This window comes from Piliocolobus tephrosceles, chromosome 13 (genome assembly GCF_002776525.5).
Source record: "Piliocolobus tephrosceles isolate RC106 chromosome 13, ASM277652v3, whole genome shotgun sequence".
In the NCBI taxonomy this organism is placed as follows: domain Eukaryota; kingdom Metazoa; phylum Chordata; class Mammalia; order Primates; family Cercopithecidae; genus Piliocolobus; species Piliocolobus tephrosceles.
In genome coordinates this window covers 92,044,712-92,064,007 of record NC_045446.1, presented here as the reverse complement: position 1 = coordinate 92,064,007, position 19,296 = coordinate 92,044,712, and the positions used below count along the sequence as shown (strand labels likewise).

General features: G+C 40.1%; 1 protein-coding gene across 3 annotated transcripts in view; it reads right to left on the bottom strand.

Moving 5' to 3' along the window:
- YAP1 (Yes1 associated transcriptional regulator) overlaps positions 1 to 19,296 on the bottom strand; it is a 123,417-nt gene that overhangs the window by 48,416 nt on the left and 55,705 nt on the right. The gene's annotated exons all lie outside the window — the stretch shown is intronic.

Below are 19,296 nucleotides of genomic sequence, written 5' to 3'. Positions count from 1 at the left end.
AATGTGCTATAAATATTCATCAGAATCACCTGGGGGGGTTATTAACATGCATGTTGCTGAGCCCTACCCCTGTATTTTCTGATTCAGCAGGCCAGGGGCTGGGCCTGAAAATTTCCAGGTGATGCTGATGCTGGTCTAAGGAACACACTTTGAGAACCACTGATTTAAAACCACCACTTAGGGCCGGGCACGGTGGCTTACGCCTGTAATCCTAGCACTTTGGGAGGCCGAGGCAGGGGATCACAAGGTCAGGAGTCTGAGATCAGCCTGACCAACATGGTGAAACCCTGTCTCTACCAAAAAATACAAAACAATTAGCCGGGTGTGGTGGTAAGGGCCTGTAATCCCAGCTACTCAGGAGACTGAGGCAGGAGAATCACTTGAATCTGGGAGGTGGAGGTTTCAGTGAGCTGAGATCGCGCCACTGCACTCTATCCAGTCTGGGCGACAGGGTGAGACTCTGTCTCAAAAAATAACAACAAAAACAAACAAAACACAACCACTTAGAATTCTTCAGCTAGTACAGAAGTATTTCTTAAATTTATCTGAGTTACACACAACCACATCTATTCATTTTAGGCAGTTTGGAGATAAATTTATGAAGCCCTGCAGGTCTGGGAATAGCACACAGCCACATCTGCTAGAATTAGGCAAATCTACCATGACAAAACAGGCACCAAAAGGGCAGTACTTTTTTTTTTTTTTTTAATTCCCATGGGAGTTATTATTATTTTACTTTTTTTGAGACAGGGTCTCATTGTCACCCAGGATGGAGTGCGGTGGTGCAAACCTGGCTCACTGCAGCCTCGAACTCCTGGGCTCAAGCGACCTCCTGCCTCAGCTTCCTGGGGAGTTAGGACCACAGGCGCACACCACCACACTCAGCTATTTTTTAAATTTTTCTGTAGAGATGGGGTCTCATTATGTTGCCCAGGCTAGTCTCGAACTCCTGAGCTCAAGAGATCCTCCCACCTCGACCTCCCAAAGGGGTGGGATTACAGGTGCGAGCTACCACGCCTGGCCAAGAATTATTACTGGCCATTTAGCTTTAAACAATTTTTAGTTGAGAACTTTTCACTTCCTCAATACAGATGAAGAGTTCTTTCTCTGTGCTAGCAAAACATTTTGTTTATATCTATGTCATAGCATTTATCATTCAGTATTTTCATTATGCATGTTTTCTTCCTGGCTAGACTGTGAAATTCTTGAACACAGGAGTATATGTTTTGCATTTTCCATTTTTGTCCAGCATAGGACCTACTAATTAGAAATAGACTAGGAGGCTGAGGCAGGAGGATCATGAGGTTAGGAGTTCAAGACCAGCCTGCCAACATGGTGACATGGTGACACCCCATCTCTACTAAAACTACAAAATCAGCCAGGTGTGGTGGCGCACACCTGTAGTTTCAGCTACTCGGGAGGCTGAGGCAGGAGAATCTCTTGTACCCGGGAGGTGGACGCTGCAGTGAGCTGAGATTGTGCCACTGCACTCCAGCCTGGGCGACGGACGCAAGACTCCATTTCAAAAAGAAAAAAAAAAAAAGAATAAATATTGGCTGAAATGAATGTAATCAAAATGAAATTCAATTAAAATCCTTTGTTTATGCTTGTAAAACAAAATACTCTGTTTCATTCTTTCTATGTAAGCTCAATTTCTACATTATTTTAATGTGTCATGTGAACTGAAGGGACAGGGATATAGCGAATACTTCTATTCAACAAGTATTTATTGAGTTCCTACTATATTCAGGCCCTAGAGATGGAGCAGTAACAAACATAGCCCCTATCTGATGGAATTTATGTTCTAGACAGAAGACAGTACAATGCTGGCTAATGAAAAGGGCAGCAAAAATAAAGCAGCATGCATGAAAGAAAAATGAAAAATGGGAAAGAAAAAGATAAATGGGAAACAGATTTTTAGAAAAGCAGATCAAGAAGGGCAGGAAGTGACCTGTAAGCTTTGACCTAAATGCATTCCTAGCCAAACATGTGACATTCTGGGCATGGGCATTCCAGGCAGGGGAAAGCATGAAGAGGCTACTACGTGTGGATGGGGCAGAATAAACAGTTCACTTTGTTTTTAGGGTTAAGAATCTACCAGAAAAACTTTCATCATTTCAACCAGTAAAGGGTCAAATAGGTAATACTTAAAGGGGATTACCATTACTGAACAGTAATTCCAATCCCCCAAACTCATGACAACCTCTACATTGGTCAGAATGGGTAATACACATTTTCACCCCAATTAACTTTTACACACTTGAAAGCTGGGCCCTTAGACGCGAAAAAGATGTGAAAGCTTTAAGGCTGGGCTATCATGCTGGACCACCACACCAAAGCCTTCTTTAGAAGGAAAGATTAAAAGTAGGCGCTACAGCAAAAAAAGGAAAAGAGAAACAGGCCAGCATTTTAATGAGACGTAAAGAGCGTGATATAGTTTGGATGTTTGTCCCCTCCAAATTTCATAGTGAAATGGGAGTCCCAAAGTTGGAGGTGGGGCCTGGTGGGGGGTGGGGTCCCTCATGAATGGCTTCCCACCATCCCCTTGGTCATAAATGAGTTCTCATTCAGTTCACCTGAGATCTGGTTGTTTAAAAGCCTGGGACTTCTCTCGCTCACTTTCTTCCACCCTCTCTCACTGTGTATCACACTGGTTCCCACTTGCCTTTTGCTAGGACTGTAAGCTTCCTGAGGTCCTCACCAGAAGCAGATGCTGGCACCATGCTTCCTATACAGCCTGCAGAACTGTGAGCTAAAGTAAACCTCTTTTCTTTATAAATTACTCAGTTTCAGTTATTCCTTCATAGCTACACAAAACTAGATTGACACAGGGAGAGAAATTTGAATCAGGATAAGCAAAAACAGAGTAGTAGGCAATATATAAAATAATTCATAAATCAGAATTACTTAAACTTGAGAGAAGCAAGTTTTTATATAAGATTTCCTACTAGTATTACTTGATTGACAACTTAGCTACTACAGCAAAAACCAACTCCCTGTGATATTTTAAAAACAAATACTCCATGTCATAATACTGAAGGTGACTCACCATCAACTTCCTGCTCTTGCCTAAAGGACCTTCTTGCATTAGTAATGACTAACTAAAACCATCTGCCACGTCTATTCAAACAGGAAAGTCTTGATTAACTACACCACAAGTTAGACGACCAACCTTCCCTTGTCACCTGCCCCACAATTTGGGAATAAAGAAGTCACCCAGGACAGTGAAGTTTATACTAAACACATCCTGATGAGTGGTACAAAGTACAGGATTATCGAGTAGTTTCCTTAAAAAGTAACAAGAGTAGCTGGAAAAGTAGATTCAATGACCTTTTAAAAGAACTGAATTCTAACACTTTGCCTGATGCTTGTTTTGAAATTCTGATCTCATGTATTTATGATTCACAAACTGTTCTTACTATATACAAGGCACTTTTCCTAAGTTCTTTGCAAGCAAATATTAACTCACTTAACAACCCTATGATGGAGGTACTATTATTATACCCACTCTACAGATGAGGAATCTAAGGCAAAGAAAAGTTAGCTTGTACAGGATCATTCAGCCCAACCTGGTACGTGGCAGAGTGAGATTCAAACCTTGACAATTGGGCTCTCCAGAAATCATGCTCTTGAATACTGTGCCACAAGTATGACAAACAGTAATCATATGCTGTATTTTTTTTTAATCCTCTTTTCTTGGAATTTTCATGAAATCCCGTGGCTTGTCATATTCATGTAAATGACTTCCATATCTTTAATGCCTCTCACAGGGTCAATACTAGTTTTCCTCTTCCAGCTGGACATTTGACACCTCACATGTATTCCCATATTTTGAGTGGGGTTTACTTTAAAATGTCATTTCCATTTCTCCCTCAAATAAAACTTTCACATAATTTTTTTTTTTTTTTTGAGACCTAGTCTCACTGTGTCGCCAGGCTAGAGTGCCATGGCACAATCTTGGTTCACTGCAACCTCTGCCTGCCGGGTTCAAGCGATTCTCCTGCCTCAGCCTCCCGAGTAGCTGGGACTACAGGCGCCTAACACCACGGCTGGTTAATTTTTGTATTTTTAGTAAAGGTGGGGTTTCACCGTGTTGGCCAGGCTGGTCTCAATCTCTTGACCTTGAAACTTCCACATTTCCATGACGAAGTTTAAGCAGTAACTTCCAAATTGGTCTTATTCAACTCCAACACTAAACTCTGTATATACCACAGCCACATGATCATCTTACCTCACCTCCTCTAAGGAGGAAGTCCTCTGACTCAAGGCTCAGCTCCCTAAAGGAAAATTCGCAAATTTTTAGCAGGGTATCCTCTACAGTCAGGCATTATATAGCACTGCTTCAGTACTGAAAGCATCCAACATGTCAGGCTCTATCTATTCCTCCACAATTATTTCACATCCCTCCTCATTCAATCTTCTTTCAGTTCCTCAAACGTCTCCTCTCCCACCTCCAGGACCTTCACAAGTGCAGCTGCTCCCTTCAGGAACTCTTCTCTCCACCTTCGTTGCTTAGCTAACTCCCTCTCATCCCTTCCCACTCTGAATGTCACTTCTTCCTAATAACTTGCCTACATATAGTTTCTTCTCCTACTTCATCAGCTGCTTTCTCTCTGGTAAGATGATTCTATCACTTTAGTAATTCATTCAGTCTTCCCAGCCGCATGGCTTGTTCACTCCTGTCTTTCCAGTACCTAGCAGTGTCATGCACTTTCCACCTCCATACATTCTCAGTATGTCCACCCCAAAGCCTGTGTCTTCCTAGCCTCCACTGTTTTCAACCCACTGAAATTCTACTCACTCTCTTTTTGAGACAGAGTCTTACTCTGTTGCCCAGGCTGTAGTGCAACGGCATGATCTCAGCTCAATGCAACCTCCGCCTCCTGGGTTCAAGTGATTCTCCTGCCTCAGTCTCCTGAGTAGCTGGGATTACAGGCATGCACCACCACGTCTGGCTAACTTTTGTTATTTTTAGTAGAGACGGGGTTTCACCATGTTGGTCAGGCTGTTCTCAAACTCCTGACCTCGTGATCCACCCACATTGGCCTCCAAAAGTGCTGGGACTACAGGTGTGAGCCACTATGCCCGACCCAATTCTACTCTGTTCTTATGCCGTATCTTTGTGAAGCTTTTCTCCAATTCGTCCCACTAGTAAAACTCTTCCCACCTATAAATTGAAATTGCACCTGTTCTGATTTCTTGAATACAGTACGTACTGTCTTGTGTTCATCACTATTCTACACTGAGTTTAACTATAAGCTACATGGAATTATGAGAAGAAAAACTTATCACTCTGCCCTAGAGTATCAGGAAAAAGTTCTCCATTTTTTATGAGTCGGAATGTACAATTCTGCAAGGTTGCTCAGGACAAAGACAGCAGCATTGATTAGAAACTACTGCCTTGTTAGTAGTTTGTGATACTTTGGAGTGCAATTTGTGCCGACTTTTGGCTTTCAAAATAAATAGAAACTAAAATGTATCACCTCTGATTCTTCTTTAATTTTCTTTACAAAGGAGTCTTCCATGAACATAAATTCTTCTGAAATTCATTCTTGATGATATATGTCTTAAACAATCCCTAATCAAGTTCTGCCCACACTACTAAGATTTTTAGGCAGACGCAATGGAAAAAGTTATATACAAATTTGCTGCATAATGACATTTCAGTCAATGATGGATCACATGTAGAATGGTGATCCCAGAAACTTATAATAGAGCTGAAAAATTCCTGTCACCTAGAGACATCGTGGCTGTCATAAGGTAATGTCATAGTGCATTACCTCTTCTATGTTTAGACATATTTAGATACACATATACTTACCATTGTGTTACAATTGCCTACAGTCTTCAGTACGGTAACATGCTGTCCAGGTTTGTAGCCTAGGAGCAATAAGCTATATCATAGAGTCTAGGTGTATAACAGGCTATATCATCTAGGTTTGTGTAAGCATACTCTATGATATTTATATAATGATAACATCACCCAGCAACCCATTTCCCCGAACTTACCCCAGTCATTAAGCAACACATGACTGTATTATTATCACTAACTTATTTTGTGGCTTTGATAAGCCGAATATGGGAAAACAAACACATTCACTGAAGAAAAGGCAGTCTATACATCAAGTTTTGGTGAAAGAAGAAAGTTTTTTTTGAGACGAGGTCTCACTCTGTCACCCAGGCTGGAGTGCAGTGGCGCGACCTCAGCTCACTGCAGCCTCCACCTCCCAGGTTCAAGCAATTCTCCCACCTCAGCCTCCCAAGTAGCCAGGGATTACAGGGGTGTACCACCATGCTCAGCAAATTTTTGTATTTTTAGTAGAGACAGGGTTTCACCATGTTGGTCAGGCTGGTCTCAAACTCCTGACCTTGGGTGATTCACTCGCCTTGGCCTCCCAAACTAACGATACTATAAACATACTGATAGAAATAAGCTTTGGGTAAACAAATGTAAGAGTGTGGTGGTTAATCCATCCTGCCCACCCTGTCCTGAGTTCAGGTTCACCTGTGTCCTATAGGTAGCTAGAAGATTCTTCTGCCAAACTACTAGAACACGCTGATGAATCCAAGCCCCTTCTGGATTACAATGGGCAGTGTGGTAGAATAAGACGAAACTCTGGACCATACATGTGAAGGCTTAGATTGGAATTCTGGCACTACTTCTTACCTGCATTCTAGCACCAGCATACTGGTGCCCCAACCACTGTGCTCATGTCCCCTTTATAGCAGATGCCTCTCTGATATTAAAAGTGGAAGAAAGAAAAATAGGCAAGTTATGGTCAGTTATTGACTGGGGATGGAGGGAGATGACAGCTTAGATTACCTCCTCCAGTGCGGGTCTCTGTAATTGACGTCTTTTGAGCAGAGATCTGAATGAACTGAGAGTGAGAGCCATGTGAATATCTGGGGAAGGGGGAGAATGTTCTACACCCCAATCATTTGCCTGCATCCTTCTCTTCTCAACAGACTCTAAGCTCTCGAAGTAGAGACACTGACTTTTTTGTCTTTGTATCCCTAGGACTTAGCACTGCTACCAAATACAACCAAAGTTTGCTGAGCTGACATGATTAAGAGTCTATCTGTGGAAAAGTATGATTGGTCTTTGTCAAGTTGCAATCTCTCAGAAACTTAATTTGTGACTTTATAAATAACAGATTTTTTTTTTTTTTTTTTTGAGACGGAGTCTTGCTCTGTCACCAGGCTGGAGTGCAGTGGTGCAATCTCGGCTTACTGCAACTTCTGCCTACCGGGTTCGAGCGATTCTCCTGTCTCAGCCTCCCGAGTAGCTGGAACTACAGACACGCACCACCGTGCCCAGCTAATTTTTATATTTTTAGTAGAGACAGGGTTTCACCATGTTGGCCAGGACAGTCTCAATCTCTTGACCTCGTGATCTGCCCGCCCTGGCCTCCCAAAGTGCTGGGATTACAGGCGTGATCAGCCACCACACCCGGCCTGTAAATAATAGATTTAAGAAAAGTAGACAACATTTATTTTGCAGGGTTTTTATATTAAATAAAAGCTCATGAAATGATGGAACCACTCATTTGTATTTAGGTACTCAGTAAAGGTTTTATTACAGCCTAAAATAAGAATGATAAAACGATCTCTAATGACATTTCTATGGATTTAAGTTTAAACCATACAACAGTATTCTATTTGTGTACTCCTTTAACCAGCAGTATCAGTATCACCTGGAAACTTGTTAGAAATGCAGAATCTCAGGTCCCAATCCTATTAAATCAGACCCACTGAATAAGAACTGCATTTGAACAAATCCTGAGGTAATTCCTTGACACATTACAAATTAAGAAGCACTACTCTAGAATACCAAAGACTAACAAGGACCGCTTGTTCAATTAAACCTTTTCTAGAGTTACCATTAACTCAAACTTTAACAATACAGCAAAAGTACTACTCATTGGGTTACCTGATTTAAAAAATCTTTGATACATTATAAATAAAATTTATATGACCTTAGTTTCATACTCAACTCTAGAAAGACAGTATAGTTTAGAGACTATAAAGGGTTTAGATTCAGACAGACCTGGGTTCAAATCTTGGATCCAATACTTACTAGCCTTCTAACCTTGGGCAAATTCCTTAACCTGCTTGATGCTCACTTTCTTTATCTATAAAAAAGAGATGAACACTCAATGGATCGTTGAGAGAATTAAAGAACGTGTGTGACACAGGTCATGGTTCACAGCAGGTGCTTAAACGTCAGTTCCCTACTCTTTCTTAGAACAGTTCTACCATTTTGTTCTAATAATATATTAAACTTTTTCATGTACACTACACCTAAGAAAGTAGCTTTAAATATAAGAAAATGAGATATTTGGATTTCAAAATTCAAATGAGCAGATAATAAAAATAGGGAAAAAACCATAGAGGAAGACCCCTAAAGAAGATTTTTAATGGTATCCCAACATTTTCAGGACAAGACTCAAACTTCTTAGCTTATGACAAAAAGCCATTCTGAGGTGGTCTTCAGTCTCATCGCTCACCATCTTACCACTAGCGATATGGTATTAGAGGTTCCAGGGCTTAGTAATTGCCCATCTACTAGCTACTTTTATCTTCCCTTTTCTTCTAACTTCCCACTCGTCCACTAATACTCAAGTCCTGAACCCAATCACTTTTATCACCACCACTTTGGTCATCCTCTCCCTGGGTTACTGCAACTGCCCTCCAAGAAATCTCCCTATTTTTTAGAAAGTTACTGATACCATGTCACTCCTCTGTTCAAATCCTACAAGCACCTCTGTAATGAAGCCCCATTCTGCCTTTCACAGACTCTATTCGTGGTGCAGTGGCCTTTTTGCTGTTCCTCAAACATGTCTCAGGGCCTTTGAACTGGTTGTGGTGTTATGCATGGAACATTCTCCCCCTTCCCCAGATATTCACATGGCTCTCACTCTCCTTTCATTCAGATCTCTGCTCAAAAGATGTCAATTACAGGGGCCCACACTAGAGAAGGTAATCTAAGCTATCATCTCCCTCCATCCCCAGTCAATCACTCTGACCATAACTTGCCTATTTTTCTTTCTTCCACTTTTAATATCTGGCTCATTGTATATCCATTCTCGTAACTTAAAACCATGCCTGGCACATAGCATATGTTCAATATTGGATAAAGAAATCAATGAACCTCCTTAAAGAAGTCTTAGCAGAGTGCAGTGGCTCACACATGTAATCCCCAGAAAAGCTGCCAGAAAGCTGGGACTATAGGCATACACCACCATGCCCCACCGTTTTTTTTTTTTTTTGTCTCTACCAAAAAAAAAAAAAAGAAACAGTTGGGCATGATGGTGCATGCCTGTAGCCCCAGCTACTTGGGAGGCTGAGGCATGAGAATCACTTGAGCCCAAGAAGGTGAAGCTGCAGTGAGCAGTGATCGTGCCACTGCTCTCCAGCCTGGGTGATGGAGCAACACCTTGTGTCCCCCCTCAAAAAAAAAAAAAAGTCTTCACTGTTCTCCCTTTCCACTACTGACTCATGTGTTCCTTTCTCTCTCTACTTTCTCAACACTCAGTACTATACATCTGCCATAACATTCTTCGTTTTTTTTTTTTGGGGGGGTTTTTTTTTTTTGAGAAGTTGTTTTGCTCTTGTCACCCAGGCTGGGGTGCAGTGGCACAATCTCAGTTCACTGCAACCTCTATCTCCCAGGTTCAAGCAATTCTCCTGTCTCAGCCTCCCAAGCAGCTGGGATTATGGGCGAATGCCACCACACCCAGGTAATTTTTTGTATTTTTAGTAGAGACGGGGTTTCACCATGTTGGCCAAGTTGGTCTCGAACTCCTAACCTCAGGTGATCCACCTGCCTCAGCCTCCCAAAGTGCTGGGAATACAAGTATGAGCCACCACGCCTGGCCCTGCCATAACATTTTTAATGATAATATACACAAAGTCTGTCTTTGCTTGATTCTGCAATCACAGTGCATAGCATAAAGCAGGGCATTTGATATTTGTTGAATGAATGATTTAAGAAGGGAAAAATACAATTGTCTCAAGGTAAAACTACGAAACTGTTTAAAAAATCATTTTCCTGTTTGTCAGTTTATAGCTGTTAAGAACTTTCTGGAAGAAAAGGTCAAGTGTAAGCTTAGTGAGCCCACTAATATGCAACTCTTCAGACTTTCTTCAGTGCTACTTAAGTCTTTTAGATTTTAACTCAATGAAATGGCTTAGACTTAGTTTACTAAGTTTATTTATGAAAGATTAGCTTTCTGTAAAGATTTACTGAAGGAAAAACAGCACACTTAGACTTCAGACTGCTCAAATAAATACCTATCACTGAGATTTTAACCTAAAATAAGTTTTACCACTTCCTTACCTTACTAACATCAAAAGAAAACCTTATCTTGGAAAACTGTGAGTACTGTTGCAAGATTTATTCTATTTCACTTATGCTGCCTATATATGGTAGTCTATGAATATCATTTTTAAAGAATTAGCATCTTAATCTTTCGCACAAATATTCCTCCTATGAGTCATAAAATTATTGTAGCAATAGAGTAACCAGAAGGATTTAGAAATCAGTGGGAAAGACAAAAATAATATTCCAACACTTATCAAGAGAATAAAACAGGCATTTGAGCTGGTTCTTAAATGGAAATAATTTAATCTCTTTCTCTTTACTCCAAAACTGAGCAAAGTTTCCAAAAATCTACAAATAATCACTGAAGAAAAGTTGAACATAAATACTTCTATTTTTATGCCCCAATATGTAATAAGTCATTTTATTAAGAGAGCTGGTGGAAATGATACTCATGGATGGATCTAAAATTTTTTTCTTTTTTTGAGACAGAGTCTGGCTGTCTCCCAGGCTGAAGTGCAGTGGTACAATCTCGGCTCACCTCTGTCTCCTGGGTTCAAATGATTCTCCTGTCTCAGCCTCCTGAGTAGCTGGGACTACAGGTACCCACCACCATGCCTAGCTAATTTTTGTATTTTTAGTAGAGACAGAGTTTCACCATGTTGGCCAGGCTGGTCTCGAACTCCTGACCTCAGGTGATCTGCCCACCTCGGCCTCCCAAAGTGCTGGGAACACTTTGGGAGGTGTGAGCCACCACACCTGGCCTACCTGAAAATCTTAATAACACTCAAAATGTAAATGAACTTTACTATCCCAAATGATTACTTCAAAGGTTTCTAGTAAATTTTAAAAAATATTTGACATGTGTGCTCTAAGATCAAGTCAAGAGCGCTCAACAGTCTTGAGTTTCTATATGTTTCCCCCTTTTTAGAAGATAATCTCTAAAGTAAAGCAAAGAAGACAGGAAAGAATTACCTTATCTGGAATAATCAAGCACGTAAGTAAGTATACAAAACACAGTACTCCTCAACACATTTGAGATTTAGATAGTTATTGTAGATAATCATGATTCTCAAATTGAAATAATCTTTTAAAAATATGTGGCACTATTAGAAAAAAATACTGATCTGCAGCTACTGAAAAACAAAGTAACTATATACCCACATCTCAGCATAATGAATGTTTCTTTAAAGAATGAATGAAGAAATTAATACTTTAAAAATCATGACTGAAATTAAACAACATCAGAGTGATTCCCAGTGGAGAGGAAGGGAAAGGCTCTCACCATCACAGTCAAATCAAAGCCATTAGTTGCCCTGACATGAGTGGCATCTTCATTATGCAGCTAAGTCAAGAGCGATGATTAAAAAGTGCCATTTATCAGCCATCACTGGGTTTAACAAAGACCTCAGAAGAACTCCCATACTAGAGTAGATACAATAATTACAAGCTAATGCCATCTGCAACTTCAGTTTTATAATTGAATTACTTTTTCTATTTCAAAAAGAAAAATTTTAAGTCTTCGTATTCCATATTGGCATCTTTTATTAAAATGAAATGGATAGGCCATAGTTTTAATTAAGAAAAATGGTGGTTGTTTCTATATTATCATTTTTTAGGAACGAAATCATCAAATAGATCAAGCCACAAGCTATATAAAACAAACCAAGCTTCTTAAGGATTGGTTATATTGATTCTGGATTATTATGCTTTTCCTTGTGCTATTTCTCCATTTCATAGGGCCATTTCTCTTAATTTACCTGAATTTCTACATGGGAAAAAGCAAGCAGCAATTTTGTTTTAAAAAAAAGTGTTTTTGTTTAAAAAGTTTTTAAAAAGATATTTGGAACACAAGCCTGAGAGTAACTAGTCAAATACACTGTCTCTGTCTCTTCGTTGCTCTGACTTTGGGCTTTATTTGTTATAGTTCATTGCTAATAGGTTTCCAGTTACTATAGTCTTTTCCCATATATTGTGACTTCAGACTGACAATCTCCATCTTATAATAATCCAGAACTATTAGAAGAATCAGGAACCAACTACTTGGATAAGAGCCAATGACCTCAATTTGATGATAAAAAGCTTGGAGATAAACATAACTTCAAAGACAGTGTGGTAACAGATTTTTAACAAAGTAACAGTGGCTACCAGGTATTACAAACTCATTAAATTGTAAAATATCAGATCACATTTATTTACCTATTATATATGCAAGACACTATACCAGGCACTGTATACTATTAATAATACATTTTAACTATGTGATATGGATTCTGTCTTTTAATGCTAGCAACAGCCCTATGAGTTATTATCTCATTTTTCCAAGTGAAGAATACAGATAGATACAGTAACTTGTCCAAGATTTCATGGACAATAAAGGATGCCTGGGATTCAAACCAGGTCCATGGGATTTCAAGAGGCCTTGGTCTTAACCCTTATAGTAAACTGTCTCTCAGTTTCAAAGGTGAAAAGTAGAACTTTAAATGAACTACAGCACATAAAGTAGGAGTTAACCAACACCTCAACCCTCTCGGCTCTGCAACTTCTCACACATCTTTACCCTCTCTGTGCTGTTTAAAGTTAAAGCCTAAATCAATGTGTAATTTACCCATCATTTTTATATTTCACATCTATTTTCCAGCTCTCTCATTTTTCTTGGTAACAATCTCTCATTTGATCTTCGGTGCTGAGAGATTATTACACAGGCAGGAGAACACAAGAGGCAAACTTTAAGGCAGCTCTATGCTACTCACTTTGCTTGCTTCTGAACATTTTTCCCCACTTCAAGGAAGGTGCTTAGCACATTCCTCTAACATGTATCACCTTTCATGATCAAGAGAGCATTTTCTCCACCCATCTTGAGGTATTTCCTAGGAATTCCTCACAGTTTGTCATAATAGAGAAATCTGAGTGCTACACTGGTAGAGTTGGGAATTGTCAAATAAATCCCAATAATTTCTAACTTTAAAGCATACAAATAATGAATTCTCTAAAATGTATCTGTAATAAGACATTTGGGCTCTGGATTGTTATCAAATGTACATTTCTCAAAAGCAGATAAATAAGTTGATTCTGCTTAATATAAATCTAAAGACATAACTTTTAATGATCTTAAATAGTCATTTGGCATACAGTTATTTCTGGATTATCACAGAATATACTTTGACTTCACTGTCCCTTTAAGATTCAGTAATCTTGTGGATCAGTGTTAACAAGTATACTATTAAAAAATTTAGTAACACTTGGACTCGGGAAGGGGAACATCACACACCAGGGCCTATCATGGGGAAAGGGCGGGGGGGAGGGATTGCATTGGGAGTTATACCCGATGTAAATGACAAGTTGATGGGTGCTGACGAGTTGATGGGTGCAGCACACCAACATGGCACAAGTATACATATGTAACAAACCTGAACATTATGCACATGTACCCTAGAACTTAAAGTATAATTAAAAAAAAAAAATTAGGCCGGGCGCGGTGGCTCAAGCCTGTAATCCCAGCACTTTGGGAGGCCGAGACGGGCGGATCACGAGGTCAGGAGATCAAGACCATCCTGGCTAACACGGTGAAACCCCGTCTCTACTAAAAATACAAAAAACCAGCTGGGCAAGGTGGCGGGCGCCTGTAGTCCCAGCTACTCCGGAGGCTGAAGCAGGAGAATGGCGTAAACCCGGGAGGCGGAGCTTGCAGTGAGCTGAGATCCCGCCACTGCACTCCAGCCTGGGCGACAGAACAACACTCCGTCTCAAAAAAAAAAAAAAAAAAATTAATATATATCATACACATAGAGCTAAGGAAGTATCACTTTTCACTCCCCAGGGCTTTCTTTTCTAATGTTGAACACAAAAAACATGAAATGTTTACCTGACTCTCAGTATGTGGAGAAAAACTACGGATCCTAAGCAGGCATCAAAACGCTATTATAAATATATATTTAATAACTAATTTATATTATAACTTTTTCTTTCTTCTTTTTTTTGAGACAGGGTTTCACTCTGTTGTCCAGGCTGGAATGCAGTGGTACAAACATGGCTCAATGCAGCCTTGACCTCATGGGCTCAAGCTATCCTCCCAATCTCAGTCACCCAAGTTGCTGGCACCACAGCAGTGTGGCCACCATGCCTGGCTAATTTTTATTTTTAATAGAGATGGGGTCTCCCTATGTTGCCCAGGCTGGTCTTGAATTCCTAGGCTCAAGCAATCCTCCCACCTAGGCCTCTCAAAGCGCTCGGACTATATGAATGAATCACCACACCCAGCCTTATAAATAATAACTTTTTTTTTTTTTTTGAGATGGAGTCTCGCTCTGTCACCAGGGTGGAGTGCAGTGGTGCAATCTCAGCTCACTGCAACCTCCGCATCCTGGGTTCAAGTGATTCTCCTGCCTCAGCCACCAGAGTAGCTGGGACTACAGGCGCGTGCCACCACGCCCAGCTAATTTTTGTATTTTTAGAAGAGACAGGGTTTTACCATGTTGGCCAGGGTGGTCTCAATCTCTTGACGTCGTGATCTACCCGCCTTGCCCTCCCAAAGTGCTGGGATTATAGGTGTTAGCTATTGTGCCCAGCTATAAATTATAACTTTCAAAGGACAATCACCTCAAGTAATTTAACGGACTAGACTTTATATATACATATACTTATATATTGAACATTTTAATATAGAATAAAGTAAAATAAAACCATTATCTTAATAAATTATTGCATTTCCTCTTATTTTTCTATTTTCCTCTTCCTCACCTTTCAAATTCTTTCACAGAGTTCACTGTCATTTACCCTGCAACTTAAGTGGCATAGTTAAAGAACATAAATTAATCTTTTAGGGTGTACTGAGTGTTGCCTCTAGAACATTTTCCAGGTGCACCTTTGTTTTGGGTGATTCTCAGTTATAGATATTTGAATATTTGCTCAATCACAAACCACTGGTCTCTAGTCTATACATAAAATCCACCATTTCAACCTCATATTTTGAAAAAGGACTTATAAAAGCATAATCTGATCATTTTTGCTAAAGCAAGTTAGAAAACAAAATAGGGTTTCATAAAATCTTAAGAATTGGAAAGAATCTTAAAAGATCTTTCAGCCTAGTCAACCACAAAAATTTGAAGCAAACAGGTTTGGGGAGTCTAGAGAAAATGACAGTATCTTAAGGAAAGCAGTCGGATGAGGAACAAGAAGTCAGAGCAGAACATGAAGCTGGAGTCAATTATGAATGACAAGAATTCTTTTTCAAAAAAAAGCAAAGCGAGAAAGTCCTTATTAAATAATGAGTAAAAAAAAGATGTAAATCAAGTTGGCATTTAGCATGATCAGGAGAGTGCTTCAAAAGCATGGTGTAGCTTTCTCTTTTATGTGAAGGCTTCAGGTCAGCAGATTCAGAAGACATTCCCTTCAGGGTGAAACTTTTCTGTAGACAGCCTGCTTCAATGGAAGCCATTTTCTGCTTTGTTACATTAAACGCCCTCAAAATTCACTAAATGCTCTCACAGTTGTCCTTGTTCCCTGTCCGTAAGATTTTTAAAACTCCGTAAAAGATCATTTTTCCAAGTAGAGAAGAGCATCCTTTTCTTATTGAAACTTTATTAACATGCTAACATGACGTTATGGTTATTTCATGTGAACATGAGGTATATGAAGATTACAGTGACATTCATTCCAAAGCATGTCAAAACCATGGGCTTCCACTGAAATGGAAGAAAAGACAACAAACAAGTGCATGTAATTTAGAGGAAAAAGAGGCATGTGCTGAAAAGATATTATCAATACCCTCAGCACTGGACCAGCAAGCCTCCATATGACCCAATTCAGAATAATCCAGAAATAAACTTGTCTTGATTCTGGGAATTCATATATATTTAAGATAACACTTCACTCCAATTTTGAAAGTTATGACTGACTCCTAGTATCAGTGTTGCTGCTGATGTTTTAAAAAGCCTTTGGTTTTGGACCCATCAGCTAGTCTCTTCCTTTCCCCATCATACTGTCTGACAGTCCCCATAAAAGGCAATGACCTCGAGTGTTCTCTTCGAATATTCTCTTCTCTTCAGGGAACAACATTTTATTTGAAACAAGACCTCCTTAAGCAGACATCATCTCCACACCCACCACCTTCTGGAGAAGCAGTTACCCTATATTATCTACTATTAATAGTATTTAAAAACAGCGCCTCCAGGATGTTCGTTAGTGGTTCCTTGTCATTTCTGCCTTCTCTGAGGCTTCGCTCTGTCAGTTATCCTATCTTTGGTTAACATACAGTGAAGAACATGGGATCTTAAATGAGACAGTGCAAAATGGACCTTCACTGAATGCCTGGCATACAAATAAGAATTATTATTATACTATTATTATTGTTAAATACCTTCTAGCACCATGTACACATACTCAAGCCTCTTCAGAGGTGACTCTTCCCATTTCAGTTCCTCCTTCCAACTCTCTCCTCACAACCCTCTCCTTTATGCCTTCTCCCCCTCACTCCTAACCCTCCAGTCATGCTTTTTGCCACTCCACTGAAACTGTGTCAAAGTCACCTCTTTACTACACACAGCTCTATTATTTAGACATGTATATGCATACTAATTTTTATGTACTATATTAAAACATTTTGTATTTTAGAAACAAGACAAAAAATTTTTTGTTGTTGTTAAGACAGGGACAGGGTCCCACTCCAGCCAGGAGTATGGTGGTGTAATCACAGGTCACTGTAGTCTCAATTTCCCAGGCTCAAGCCATCCTCCCACCTCAGCCTCCTGAGAGCTGGGTGAGACTTCACTTATGCACCACCATGACAGACTAGTATTTTTTTGTAGAGACAAGGTTTCACCATGTTTCCCAGGCTGGTCTCAAACTCCTGGGCTCAAGTGATCCTCTCACCTGGGTCTCCCAAAGGCTGAAATTACAGGTGTGAGCCACTGTACCTGCCCAGGACATCCAGCTGAAATAAAACATCCACAATTCTTTTCAAACCCACTAAAAACGGCTGGGCACAGTGGCTCATGCCTGTAATCCCAGCACTTTGGGAGGTGGAAGACAGGCGGATCACCTGAGGTTGGGAGCTCAAGACCAGCCTGACCAACATGGAGAAACCCTATCTCTACTAAAAATACAAAATTAGCCATGCGTGGTGGCGCATGCCTATAATCCACGCTATTCGGGAGGCTGAGGCAGGAGAACTGCTTGAACCGGGAAGGCGGAGGTTGTGGTGAGCTGAGATCATGCCATTGCACTCCAGCCTGGGCTACAAGAGCAAAACTCCATTTCAAAAACAAAAACAAAGAAACCCCACTAAAACCAAGTTGATATATACCTTTGATTTAAAGCATAAATTTCAGCCAAAATACTCTCATTTCTCTAGACCATGACCATCAGAAAATGTAATGGGACACAATCAAACCAACGTTCTAAAAGAATTACAGTCAACCTTGTTAGATGCAAAATACTTACTCTTCCAAAATAAAGTTTAAATTAATGTTATTTGTCATTAACTGCCTAGATGATTTTTAGATGGAGCATGACAAAATGAATAATGTGAATCATCTTGTTTAACCATAAATACAGGGCAGATTTCACAACTTTATTTGAAAATCTGGTAATTAAAAAACATAGTAATAGTTGCCAAGTAAAAATATTTTGTTTACATTAAATGTCACATATAAAACCGATTCTGAGAATGTATTCATATTATAATGAGTTAAGGATTTAAGGAATTAATTTTTCTTCAGAATTTAAAGTCTATGTCAAGAAAAGCCCAATCACAAATGTTGCCCTTTTTTTTGTTTTCCACTCTTAACTCTTTAGAACTCAAATGTTCAACCCACCAAAAGCCAGAGCAGAGGTATGTAACAACAGAAACATTCCAGCATGCTGACATCATCTTCAGGGGCAGAAGGACGTTTCAAGTTCTGTGAATTCGCCTAGTCAAGGAACCCTCGTGTCAACTAATTGTATCACCCTTTCCACCCAACCACAACAGTCCCTTGCCAAAGACTGCTGTTTAAGAAATCTACTGTGTAGCTACTGAACATTATGTTGGTCAGCTTGTTGGCTAAGGAAAATGCCTGGGTGGTGGAGAAAGCCATCAAGTCTACCAGAGCTGCCACATACTATTGTTAATATCTATGTCCTGAACCTGGGCACTCAGCAGTGGAGTAATGTGTGGGGGCCAGGGGAGTGGTCAGAAATCCAGCCCAAATGCTCCAATCTCATATGCCAGGCATACTGTTACATCCTCCCAGAGGAAGGGCACCTTTTCCTAGCATGTACAAAGGTACATAATGGGCTAACTGTGGCCTTCGACCCACCTAACAAAGGAGAAAGAGGCCAGACAGTATCTGATAGGGAAGACGAAGGAGCTAAACTTTCACTTAGTACCTACTCTGTAATTACTAGAAGCTTCATATGAATTTTATTATTTCCTTTCATATCCTCCTTTCTATCATAAGGGGCACTGTTACTCCCCATTATGTAGATAAGAAAAACTGCAGATTCAAGTAAATTGCCAAATAAGAGGTAGAAAAAAAAGATTCATACTCTTCTGTAAAAAAGATGAAGATATGTTTAATAATCCATGCTCGCCCTGGGAATAAGAAACATTCTTTTGGGTTTACAAAAGTTACTGCCTTCTAAATATTTTCAGGGTAGAATGAATAACCACATTAAAAGTTGGGTTAAGAACACCATAGCAGGCCAGGTTCGGTGGCTCAAGCCTGTAATCCCAGCACTTTGGGAGGCCGAGACGGGCGGATCATGAGGTCAGGAGATCGAGACCATCCTGGCTAATACGGTGAAACCCCGTCTCTACTAAAAAATACAAAAAACTAGCCGGGCGAGTTGGCGGGCGCCTGTAGTCCCAGCTACTCGGGAGGCTGAACCAGGAGAATGGCGTGAACCCGGGAGGCAGAGCTTGCGTGAGCTGAGATCCGGCCACTGCATTCCAGCCTGGGCGACAGAGCGAGACTCCGTCTCAAAAAAAAAAAAAA